Here is a 13,059-nt window from a genome sequence, read left to right on the forward strand (position 1 = left end):
GAATACTCACTCTTGTGACCCAGCTGCCATGTTATGAGAAACCCAAGCCATATGGAGAGGACACATGTCATTTGACATGTGACAGTCCCCACTCAGCTCAGTCTTTGAGTCCTTCCAATGTAGGTGCCAGACATGGAATGAAGAAGCCTCTAGATAATTCCAGCCCCTAACCGTTCAGTTCATTCCCCCACCCCTGTTGTCTACTTTTCCCAGCAGAAGTCCTAAACATGGACCAAAGAAGAGGCATCCCAGCTGTGCTCTGTCCAGATTCCTGACTCAGGAATCTGTGAGCAGAAGAAAATGGTTTGCATTTTTCATCAGCATGTTTGAAGTCATTTGTTCCATAGTAATCGATAACTAGAGAACCACCTAATCCTTCTGCCACTAGCATGAAGATGGGCGGATCAATGTCAACCTCCAGGAGAGAAGTCTCTAGTAGTGGGCTGCAGGCTCATTCCTATCCAACCTCTTTAATGACAATTTATAGGGAGCAACAACAGCACCAAGAAAGACAACAGGATTATTGGGAAAGTGTGGGTGTCATAAATTGAGATAAATAGACAGGACACTGGGGGACGGATAGGAATCCTGAAAGATCTCAACCAGTTCAGAGGAACCTAATCCTTGCACTTAGCCTTTGAAATTCACATGGAAACGTGCTAGGTGAAGTAGGGGTTCTCTGGGGAAAGGAGGGGTTGATCCCCAGGCAAGAGGGCACATGTTGGGTGAGATGGAGCTTGGAGGCACTGAAGGTAGGGCACAGAGGGGCTGGAGGCACTGAAGGTAGGGCACAGAGGGATTGGAGGCACTGAAGGTAGGGCGCAGAGGGATTGGAGGCACTGAAGGTGGGACACAGAGGGAGAAGCAGGGTGACTTGAGATGGGCTGGTCAGTGGACAGGAACCTGTCAAACAGGGTCTCAAGGGCCAGGCTAGGAAAGCTGGTAAAAGGTGCTGGGCCCCTGGGTCCATTTACCCTGCATCCTATCCCTCCAGAGCTCAGGAGCCGAATGGATCTGGCTGTTTAGCATCTGGTTCATGAATTCTTTTGGAAGATCCTAAAATGAGACAGGAATAGTTAAGCCAAGACAGCTTTGAAACATACAACCCAAGAACACCAGGACCAGAGTGGCTGAGTTTCCCAGAAGTTCATTCTGTTGAATGGTGGGCCTTCCCCACCGTCCAGTCTACCTACAGTGCTGGGCATACAGCATGCCAGGTGGCCCCACAGAAAGACCTTGCACTGGGAGTCCTCCTGCCTGCCTGTGAACAGTGACCCTAGCAGTGCTCATGGTTAATATTGTTGTATGTCCCCATAACAATACATTCCTGAAAAGGCTGGGGTGGTAAGATCCCAGATGGATGTGACTTCCTGGGGCTACCATGTCTGAGCCTGGTGGGATATGAGCACTGTGGACACCTCTTTTTATGCAGGGTCTGGCCTGGGGTGCAGGGTCTGTGAAATGAGAGGACCCTGCCAGCACCCGGCCTCTGAGTGGCTCAGTGGGAGGAGGGGTGCCCTGGGTGCTGGGGGTGCCTCGTGCAGGCCCCCACTTGGCCTTCTCAGTCCCTCTCAGAGTTTGCCAGAAAGTGACACCATAGTAGACTCAATCCTTCTTCAGGCCTCAATCCCAGGGCTGCAGAAATAGCTAGAAATTGGCTGGGTAAGAAGGCGGTGGCTTATATGGAAAAAGAGGCCCCTTGGCAGCTGCCCCCTGTGTTTGTGGGGCTGTGTCTGCCTCCGTCCCTAATAAGTATGATCTGCATAAGCACTTTCACCTCTTGGAGTCTCAGTTTCCTTGTCTTCAAAATGGGAATAGTACCTATTTCAGGAGATGACTGTGAGGATTGGATGAAGGTGATTCTATTAAAAGGGTATCTGGCATAAGCGGTTGCTGAGTGGCCACAGTCGTTTCTCTTCTACCTGTCCTGTGGACTCCAGCACCTGGGTGTTCATGACACGCACGCGCCCTCCCCTCTGTGCAGGGGAGCCATGCACAGAGGCTTAAAGAGCCTCCCAGGGTGGCAGTCACAGGTGAGGGAGGGCATCAGGTGCCAGTGGAGCTGGAAGGCTCAGACTCTGTGTGGTCATCTCCCTCCTAAATTTTAGGGGACAGAAAAGGTCCTCCTGCTCTTTGCTTGGTGGCTCTCAAATCACCTTTCCTTCCTGACACTGGAAAAACAAATTCATAAGCACAGGTGACAGCTGCAGAGGGGCCCCTCTTTCCATATAAGCCACTGCCTGCTTAGCCAGCCAATTGCTAGCTATTTCTGCAGCCCTGGATGGAGGCCTGGAGGAGGATGAAGTCTGGCTATGGGGTTGCCTCTTGACCTTAAACCCATGTTCACAATAACCACACAGTCTGCCTTTCAAAATTTATTTTCAGGAGAGTCACAGAACAGCAGGTGGAGACCCCTAGGAAGAGAAAGCAGCTGGGGTGGGCTCCAGAGGGGTAGGGGTCAGGGAATAACCTCAGAGGAGAATGACCTGTGGAGTGGTGGCCTGACAGAGGAACCCCAGTACCCCCCACCGTCCCTACTCCCCCAATCTCGTTTCCTGCATCATAGACACCATTCCACTGGCTCTCAGGGCCCACCCGGCTGACCACATCCTTGCCACTTGGCTTCCAGGCTGGTCAGGGCTGGAGGAGGGCAGGGAACCCTGAGACACTGGGTCCTGGGAGGTTGGGGGTTGGGGCATGGGAAGGGACAGAGTCAGGCTGTGACAGAGGATGGAGGGCTTGAGTGACTGAGAGAACAGGTCGGGTGGGGCAGCCCTGAGGATCGTCCTCCTGAGGAGAGGGGTTCTGAGCAGCAGCCTCGCTGTCCAGGGCCCAGCAGTGAGGGAGGCGTGGCCTGAAGCTTGGATTCTGGCTGCAGAGGGCTTGTCGGGCTTGCTTGCTGAGGCCCAGGGCCTCTCTGGGAATGAAGGAAGGCCTCTTGCTCTGGAACACTGAGGCCTGACAATTTTCTCTCTCAGCAACATTTACTTCTCTGTAAAACAGACTGTTATAAGTTCTTCGGGGAGCTTGTTGGATTTGGTGCCTGAGTTCACAATCTCCTGGGGTGGACAGAAGGGATTGGTAGAAGAATTAGGTGTGGAGACGGATGGGAGAGCAACGTGGAAGTTGACTGGGAAGAGCCTGAGGTATTCAAGTCAGGAATATTAATACCTTAGGGCTCTCTCTCTCTGTCTCTCTCTCTCTCTCTCTCTCTCTGTGTGTGTATGTGTATGTGTATGTGTGTGTCTCTCTCTCTCTCTCTCTGTTGGGGTGGGAGAGATCTCTAGCTCTTAGGATCATTGCCTGTCATGGCCTAACCCTATTCCCCACTCTATTTTTGTTAACATAATTACTGTTTCCTTTGTATGATTTTTTATTTTTACTTCAGCCCAATTCCAGGCCTCTTTGTTTAAAACAAAACAAAACAGTGCTCGCTTTGGCAGTGCATGTACTGAAATTGGAACAGTACAGAGAAGATTAGCATGGCCCCTGAGCAAGGATGACACGCAAATTTGTGAAGTATTCCATATTTTTTAAAATGAAAAAGTAATAAAAAAAACAAAGCTTTCAAAACTTAACATTTCTGAGACGTCTTCCCTGAGTCAATGTAAACAGCCATGGCGATGGGTGCTGCCTGATGGTGAAGCTCCCCTGGCCTTGGCTGGCCTTGGCGACCGTTCTGCAGGTGCCTCTGGGACATCCTTTTTTTTTTCTTTTCCTTTTTTTTTTTTTTTTGAGTCGGAGTCTCACTCTGTTGCCCAGGATGGAGTGCAGTGGCATGATCTCAGCTCACTGGAACCTCTGCCTCCCGGGTTCAAGTGATTCTCCTGCTTCAGCCTCCAGAGTAGCTGGGACTACAGGCATGCGCCACCACACCTGGCTAATTTTTGTATTTTTAGTAGAGACAGGATTTCACCATGTTGGCCAGGCTGATCTCGAACTCCTGACCTCAAGTGATCTGCCTGCCTGGGCCTCCCAAAGTGCTGGGATTACAGGTGTGAGCCACCATACCTGGCCATCTCTGGGACATCTTTGAGCATCCCACATCTGTCTGCTGTTGTTTGGGCCTGTCATTCTGTGGTCAGTAGATATGGCAATGTGTCATCCAATAATTGATCCCTTACCAACTTTTTGGTTTTTTTCTGAGATGGAGTTTTGCTCCATCACCCAGGCTGGAGTGCAGTGGTGTGATCACAGCACACTGCAGCCGCAACCTCCCAGGCTCAAGTGATCCTCCTGTCTTAGCCACCCAAGTAGCTGGGACTAGAAGCACACACTACCAAATCTGGGGACAAAAAAATTATTTTTGTAAATGCGGGGTCTCACTGTGTTGCCCAGGCTAGCCTTGAACGACTGGGCTCAAGCAGTCCTCTCGTCTCAGGCTCCTGAGGTGTTGGGATTATAGGCATGAGCCACCAAGCCCAGCCCCTTACCAGCTTTAAGTTCTTCAGTTATCTCTTGGTCTTTTCCTCTGCAGATAAGTAATCTTAATTCCCATAATTAATTTTATAACCCAATCAACACAACTTCTTTTGAAATCACTGCATCCATCTCTCCTAATTTTTTAGAGTCTCCATTTTATAACGAGTGGCTAAGTCCTGAGTACCTAGAGACTGATGAAAAGATTGCATGGTTTATCTCTGCCTCTCTGCTTAGATTCCTGTTTAATAATCATTAAATCTCTCACGTGTCACTTCTATTTACAGTATACGGAGCACCACCATGTCCCTTATCTCAGGCCATCAGCCCTTCTTAGTGATCTTATTATTTCCACTGATTCAGGTTAAGCTTGGCCTACTGTGGGCTTTATTTAGATCATCTTTATTATACCTGTGGGTAGATTTTGTAAGCAGGCCCTAGCACAGGTTCACTTGTGGGTTTCCTTTTAAAAGGTCAGTGTGAAACAGGAAATGTGACTAAGAAAATCTTCTTCCTCCATGAAGCCTCACTTCATTAACTAGAAGAAAAGCTCCCATCCCGTCTCCCCCTAAACTTGCTCATGGCCCAGACACATTTCAAAACAGCACATATTTCCCAAAACACTGACATGTGCATTCTAAGGCTCGTGTGTGTGGTGAGTAGTTCTTTGTCAGGTTCGCTCTGTGAAGGGGCCCTGTCATCACACCAATCACTGTTCTTCAAAGATCTGAGGATGTGCAGGGGCCTAAGGGACCTGGAAACCTGGTGGCTGAGCAATGAGGAAAGTGGAACCCATGGTTGGAACAGTTGGCCATCCTCATGCGGATAGGGGCAGAGCCAGAACGGGAATCAAGGTCTCCTGACTCCCTGGCCACATTAACCCAAGTAAACCCCATGTCTACCTCCTTAGCTTCCGGAGGCCCCTGCATCTTTCTCCTTGTGGGACACAAGCCAGGTGCAGTTGTAAGGTGGACATGTGGTTTCCAAACAGGATGCTGGGCAAATTAATCTGAGGTTCCTGATTGGGGTTCTTTAGGAGGCAGTAGTGGCTACCCTTTAGATCATCTGGTTTGTGACCTTGTTTCAGTTTTCTCATCTATAAAATAGAAAAGTAATATTACTTACGATGAGGTAAAAATAAATGAATACACATAAAACACTTAGAACAGTCTTGCTGTGTGATCACTCTGTAGCATTAGTGATTATTATTCTGGTGGGTTGGTTAGCTTTCCTCCATTCTATTCAGTTCAATGGGGGTTTGGCATCAACCACAGGCTTTGCCGGGGGTGTGAAAATGGCCACACTGAGGCTCCACCTTAACCCTGGCCAGTCTCCCAACAGCCAGGGAGACTGTCTTAAGAAGAGCTGAAAGAAATAATCTAATGGTGCAATGCAAAGTCAACACTGATGGGGCTGAGGGGTGTCTTTTCGGATAAGACGTGCAGTGGGGAGCCCACCTCTGAGTTGGCCTGTTTCATGGCTGCGTGCGGTGCCCACTCCTCACAGACTCTGAGTGAGTGGCTCGGTGGGCCCAGAGTCAATTCTGGCTTGGCAATGGATACTGTTACTGAGGGCATGGGTTGAGGCGCAGGAGCTTGGGGCTCCAGATGCTTGGAGTAAATGCGAAAAGGGAGTGTGGGATGATGTGAGTGGGAGCTGTGGATGGGTTCAAGGGTGCTGAGTCCTGGCTTGACTCACCCTTCCAGCTTCTGCTGTAACTCTCAGTGCCTTTGTCTGCATGCTGGGAAATCCCTGGGTGCCGGGTTAAACCCCAACCCTAAAAGGCACGTAGACACTTCTCCTGAACTTTGAGTTGCTTCATTCTGCCCAGCAGCTTCCTGAAAATGTAGTCTTGCCACACAAGAGGAAAGATAGACCCATAGCTGTGGGGGACCCTGTGTCAGCAGGATTTACTACCGGATGAGCCAGGGCTGCAACAGCACATATGAGCAACTTAACAGGGCTGATGGTTTTTCAACAAATTTTTAAAAATTAAAAAAATATTTAAAATTTTTGTTGGGACATAGTAGGTGTGTGTATTTACGGGGCATGAGAGATATTTTGAAACATGCATACAATGTGTAGTAATTGCATCAGGGTAAATGGGGTATCCATCACTTAAAGCTTTTATCCTTTGTGTTACAAACAATCCAATTACACTCTTTTCGTTATTTTTAAAGGTACAATTCAATCATTATTAACTATAGTCACCTTGTTATGCTATCAAATATCAGATCTTATTCATTCTTTTTGCTCTTGTCACCCAGGCTAGAGTGCAGTGGTTCCATCTTGGCTCACTGCAACCTCCGCCTCCCGGGTTCAGGAGATTCTCCTGCCTCAGCCTCTCGAGTAGCTGGGATTACAGGTGTGCATCACCATGCCTGGCTAATTTTTTTGTGTTTTCAGTAGAGATGGGGTTTCACCATGTTGGCCAGGCTGGTCTCAAACTCCTGACCTCAGGTGATATGCCTGCCTCGGCCTCCCAAAATGCTGGGATTACAGGTGTGAGTCACTGTGCCTGGCCAAGATCTTATTCATTCTAACTATTTTTTTTGTAGTCATTAACAAGGCTGAAGTTTTAATACAACCTACTTTTATTGCACATGCCATGCATTATGCACCAATCTGTGCTCTTCCAATGCTACCAGGAACCTCTTGCCTTTGTATTAGCTCATAGTTGTCCTCTTCTCCAACTGCCTGTGTGCCTGGGTCAGGGGTCCTCTTTTATCGAGTGGAGCAGATGTGCCCAGGTACAGAGAAATGCTTTGTGCTGTTGTCCGCCAGGCAGGAGCATTTTCTTTTCTCAAATATTCGTGGTAAATAGATGCGCAGTCTTCCCTTGAACGCACTGGGCATCATATGCCACAGCCCTAACTTGAATGTACTGGCTTGCTGCAAGTGGATGATTCCTTAGGAATTTGCTCTGTTCCTAGACAGGATCAAAACGGTCCTTAGATTGTTAATGGGTCCCTATCTGGAATCCATTTGATCTTAAAATAAAATGGCCGTGGAACAAATTTTTCATTAATTTCTAGCTGATTTGCAATGAAATTAAATTTCTGAGTATAAGGAATATTTTTTACAGAGTAAACTTATAAGCGGGGTTGCTAGGTGTTTCGCATTGATTAGCCTAGTGCTTGAAAGTATAATGTCCTGATTTTCTGGTTTCTTACTTTTCTGAGTTCCCTCACTTTTCTTCCAGAGTTCATTATGCAGATCTGGAAAACAACAACCACCCAGCAGGAGAAAAGCAGGGGTTAGTTTCAGGGGTTGAAATGGGAAAAATAGATATTTCCAGCTTCCAACATCTTATCTCCTGAATATCTTTGGAGCCCGAGAAAGTGGCTCTGAGCTGGCTTTGCAGTCTTGAAGCTGTATTTGCATTCCCACCAGCCCCCGGGCCTCTGGTTGCATCCTGGGGAGTACTTCTGCACTCCCAGCCTCCTGGGTATGGATTGGGGTGAAGATGTTGTGCAGTGAGGGGTGAGATCCTCACACCCTAATAGAGCCAAGCCGGCCACACTGCCTGTCTTTCCCAATTAGTTCCCCAAAGGGAACAAAGCCTTATTTCTTCCCTCCCTTAGTTCCCAGGCACTGGTTGGGGAAAAACAATCCTTGGCAGCTCAGGGGTTAAAAATAAAACACAGCGAGGGGGAAAACAAGCCGGGCAGCTGCAGCGGCTCCTCAGAGCCCACTCCAGGCTAAACAGAGGCCCCAGCAACTCCTTGGAGACTTGAACCCTGGGCGATGGAATTTTCCCTTGCATGAAGGCTATTGTCCTCTGGAAAGGGCCAGGGCCAGAGGAGGGCCTGGGGAGCACTGATCTCCCGAGCCCACAGCCAGGGAGCTCCTGAGAGCCCAAGGGCTCGGTCCCACCCAGCTGGGTTTGGGTGAAAAGGCAACGGGGGGTGCAGCCCACCCCTCCCCCTTTGGGAAAAAGGGAGGGCTTGGGCTTCCAAAGGCCTGGGTACCAGTTGTTGCCCCACTCCTCAGCCCAACCAGCTAGTCACGGATGGAATAAAAGGCTTGGTTCCCTTGGCAACTGAGGGGACTACAGTTTTTCACAGAGTACAAGATGGGCTTGGGGAGGAAGGGAGGTGAAAGTGAGGGATGGGGGGTGGTTTGCAGGAGGAGGGAAGAAGGGGGGAGGGGCAGCCTGTTTACCAGTGCTGTTTGAGTTTGAGTCTCAAGGGAACCTTTTGTAGGTTCTGGCCTGGGAAATGCAGGATACTCTGAGTGTGGGGGATGCTCTTAACTGCTTCTCAGTTTTGAGTCACCATTGGAAGTCTCTGGTCCACGGTGGAAATGCGATTGTTGTAGGCCTCATGCTAACCTCATGGACAGCTCAGGAGACTTAAGCAGAGCCTACCTTTATAGGTGACTAGGCCTGGCCCTGTTTTATAACTGGAGACCCCTGGAAGTGTTGATAGATGCTTGAGCCCATAGAGAGCTATTTGTGAAGCAGAGATTAGAATAGCAGGCGCCTGTCTCCTGGGTCTGATCTCAATGGACTAGACAAGGCTATTTTTAATATCAAGCAGGAGAGTTGCTGAAATATAGACAAAGTGCAGAACCTGGGCTGATTTTGTCTCAAGCACAAGACTTTGTGAAAGGAGCTTAAAAATCTATCCATGTACTGAACAGATACATTTAGCCTCAGTGAAAACAAGTGATAAGGGACGGGAGACTTTGTCCCAAAACTTTGGGATGAGAGGTCCCCACATGTTGTCACTAGCACGGAGGTGTACGGGAGACTTGGTATAACCCTCTCTGAGGCTTTAGATGGTCAAGGCTGCCCACCTGGCATTGATAGAAGCACCTTTTATTGCTGCCATTAAAAGTGTGGCATCTGCCAGATGAAAAGAAAGGAAGCAGAGTGAATATGTTGATATGGTGGCTTAAGAAGAGAGAATAGTGTAAACCGACACACTGTTCAAGAGTCTTAAAATGATTTTTTCTAAAAAATGGAAAACAGAACCCCAAACCCCTATCTGGTATAGCAGGGAGTCCTTGGAAAGGATGAGAATGGGGTTCATGTTTGCTTTGGTGGAAGGGCTTGCTTGGTTCTTCTGCTTTTGCCGGGGAAACTGGGAGTGGCAAGGGGGTGTTGGGGGAGAGGTCACTGTGTTTTCCTGAGAGGGTGGTGAGGGTCATCACCGCGAAGTACTTCCTCATGCACACCGCGGTCAGTTCCTTCAAAGCCTGGCTCCGATGGGTGGGTCTCATCTGAAAGACACAATTTGAGGAAACCTAGAGGGCGGCTCCTAAGATGAGGAAACACCTGGATGGCAGGTCTCTGATAAGGAAACAATCCTGAGATACCACTGCAGCTGCTTTGCATGCGTGACCTATGTCCAATCAGATGACCATCTGCTTTAATCATCATAACCAAATAGTAATAATAAAAAGATCAAGGAATCACTTATCACCTAATTAATTTACTTACTGACTGGTGGGTTGGCAGAGAAACAAGTCTGGGCAATGCAGAGTAACAAGCTACTTAGAAAATATGCAGAGATGCCGGGCACACTGGCTCACGCCCGTAATCCCAGCACTTTGGGAGGCTGAGGCGGGTGGATCACGAGGTCAGGAGTTCGAGATCAGCCTGACCAACATAGTGAAACCCTGTCTCTACTAAAAATACAAAAAAAAAAAAATTAGCTGGGTGTAGTGGTGCACGCCTGTAATCCCAGCTACTCAGGAGGCTGAGGCAGGAGAATCACTTGAACCTGGGAGGTGGAGGTTGCAGTGAGCTGAGATTGTGCCACTGCACTGCAGCATGGGTGACAGAGTGAGACTCCGTCTCAAAAAGAAAAAGAAAAAAGAAAAAAAGAAAAAACGCAGAGAATGGCAACCCAGGGAAGAGGAACTCACGTGAGCTCACTTCTGTGCTCTCGAGTGCATATAAATTCATCTAAGTTTCAAGACAATCCAGTGAGGTTGGTGTGATTATTATTCTCATTCTGAAGATGAAAAAACCAAGGCTTGGGTAGGTTAACTAACTCGAGCAAGATCGCGAGGTTGGAGGTGGTGAGCACTGTGTTTTGAACGCTATCAGATTATCCTCGATCTATACAGCAGCCTGTAGTCAGAAAAGCATTTTCAGATCTGAAATTTCACTTGATTCTCAAAACCACTTATGGCAGGAGGTGATTCCCATTTACAGCCACAGAAGCTGAAGGTCATGGAGTTTAAGTGACATGTTCCAATCACAAGACTCTATGTGGCAAAGCTATGACTGCTCTGGGGCTTTTCACACGATGGCTTGTTTCCTGATCCTAAATTCCATTCTCAAATATCTGGGAACTTTTTTTGATTTGTTTGTTTGTTGAGATAGGGTCTCACTCTGTTGCCCAGGCTGCCGTCCACTGGCGCAATCACAGCTCACCGTAGCCTCTCAACCTCCCAGGCTTCAGCAATCTCCAGCCTCAGCCTCCACAGGCTAGCTAGGACCACAGATACGCCTTCTAAAATTTTTGGTATAGACCGGGTCTTGCTACATTACCCAGGCTGGTCTTGACCTCATCCAGGAAGACTTTGATGTCTGCCGTTCACTCATACATATATTTATTCAGCCATTCAACTAATATTTGCCAAGCACCTGTCATGAACAAGGCATTAAGGAGAATGGAAAACATGCTAGGTTTTTAAGAAGTTCCTGTGAATAAAAAGAATCTTATAATCTCACTGTCTGTGTCTGCCCTCACAACTATCAGTGGGAATCAATGTGCTAACCGATGTGTTTCATTTCATAAGCTGACACACTTACAACTGAGGAACTAAAATGTTAAGAACTATTGAATCACAAACATTCTCTGAACACCTTACACCTTAAAATGGAGGTAGTAATTCAGTAAGGTTTGGATGGACTCACGGTGACACCTCAGTGGGACACTTCCAATTCCTGGAGACAGGAGAGAGTTTTGGCCAAGGCTCCCTTTGGCTGTCCACATTTGCTCAGACGCTCAGCCTAGCTAGCATTCCTGTCTCCCCCCACCGTCCCTGCAGAATCTATTGTGAAGGGGCCCCTCCCATGGTCAAGCTTCCTCCCCATATCAGATTTTATGGCCCGGCTACTTCCTGGACAGGGCCAAACGCTGAACAGATGCCTAGACTTGTATGGGTCAATGTCAGTGCGTATGCTGGTCATATTTCCTACACACCCATCTGTACAGAATCACACATTAAACATGATTTCTCACACAGAACTTCCATGGGGAAAACCTCACCCCCAAAGAGACAGAAGTTGCCAGAATATGTACAGGGAGGCAAAAAACACTTAAAGACAAGTGAGCATGGTCATTTGCCCTGGAAGAGCATGCAGTGTTGGGAGAGCTGATGAACAAAATTTCCATCCCTCTCCATTCATCATTCATCAGTAAGTCATGCAGGTCAAGGTGTAGGGGGAAGGGGAAGAGGGCAGAGAGAGGAGAAAAGGGAAACTAAGAATTTTTTTTTTTTTTTAGAGATGGGGTCTCACTATATTGCCCAGGCTGGCCTCAAATTCCTGAGCCCAAGTGATCCTCCCACTTCAGCCTCCCAAATAGCTGGGACTACAAGTGTGAGCTACCACACCTAGAGAGCTATGGAGTTTCCATTATAAGGAAAAATGAAGATGACAAAGGAATGCTGGGGACAGGCTTTTGAAGGGAATAGATCAACTCAGGCTGAAGTGCAGTAGCACAATCACACTTCAAATGAGTACGTTTTTAATGAGTTATATCTCAATAAAGATATTTTTAAAAATAGATACCCCAAACCTCACACATTTAAAAAATACAGGATATGGCATACAAAGAATAGATAGGACATACTTGAACGAAAAAAAATTACTTATTATTCATTTGAAATGAAAAGTTAACCAGATGTCCTATATTTTATCTGGCACTCCTACCTTCCCAACCCTCAACACCAAAAGCTTTTTGAATTTGTTTTTATTTTCTGTCCATATGAAGTACCTCTTGGGGCAAAGAGCTTCAAAGTTGATTATCCTCTTTGTGAAGCAGTGTCATGCTTTGTCTTCACTTGTCTTAAATGTCCCCTTCCCACATATTTCAGAAAACGATGTATTTCTGCTGGGTTGTTTGCTCCTTAATGCTATGGAGGTCCGTGCTCAGCACTGGGCTTCCCAAACAGAAATATGCTCGACACATCAGACAATTTTTTCTTGGCCAACTCATCCCTCCATCCCTTCTTTATGGTTGCCTTTTTTCAGGTCTCTTGTTAGGAACTCATGAGTGAATAATATCCAACAGACCACCAATCCAGATGTGATGGTCCAAGGGGATTCAGTATCGGTGGGGGAAAACTCACTGAGGGTTTTCCAGGTCCTGTCCTGATAACGCTCACATTAGTCAAGAACCAAGTGTTTAGGAAGCACGTTCACAATGGATAAAAGCCACACCATAGCATAAATCCATTTGCTATATGGAGTCTAAATCTTGCCTTTTTCTGTTTCATGTGATGTGATGTAAGTGTGTGTGTGTGTGTGTGTGTGCGTGCGTGTTGTGGTTTTTGTTTTTTGCCTGTTTGTTTTTGTTAGCCTGATAAAAATCCAGTAAAACAATTGAGAGGATGGTGGAGGGAGGGCAGGTAATGTGGTTTGGCTCTGTGTCCCCACCCAAATCTCATCTTGATATA

General features: G+C 47.4%; 1 non-coding gene across 1 annotated transcript; it reads left to right on the forward strand.

The window, feature by feature from the left end:
• Positions 1-3,427: 3,427 nt before the first annotated feature.
• On the forward strand, positions 3,428-3,534 carry LOC116456520 (U6 spliceosomal RNA). The gene has a single exon (XR_004244731.1). It is a non-coding gene; the product is annotated as a U6 spliceosomal RNA (small nuclear RNA).
• The last annotated feature ends 9,525 nt before the right edge of the window (positions 3,535-13,059 follow it).

This window comes from Hylobates moloch, unplaced genomic scaffold, assembly GCF_009828535.3.
Source record: "Hylobates moloch isolate HMO894 unplaced genomic scaffold, HMol_V3 SCAFFOLD_16, whole genome shotgun sequence".
Lineage (NCBI taxonomy): Eukaryota > Metazoa > Chordata > Mammalia > Primates > Hylobatidae > Hylobates > Hylobates moloch.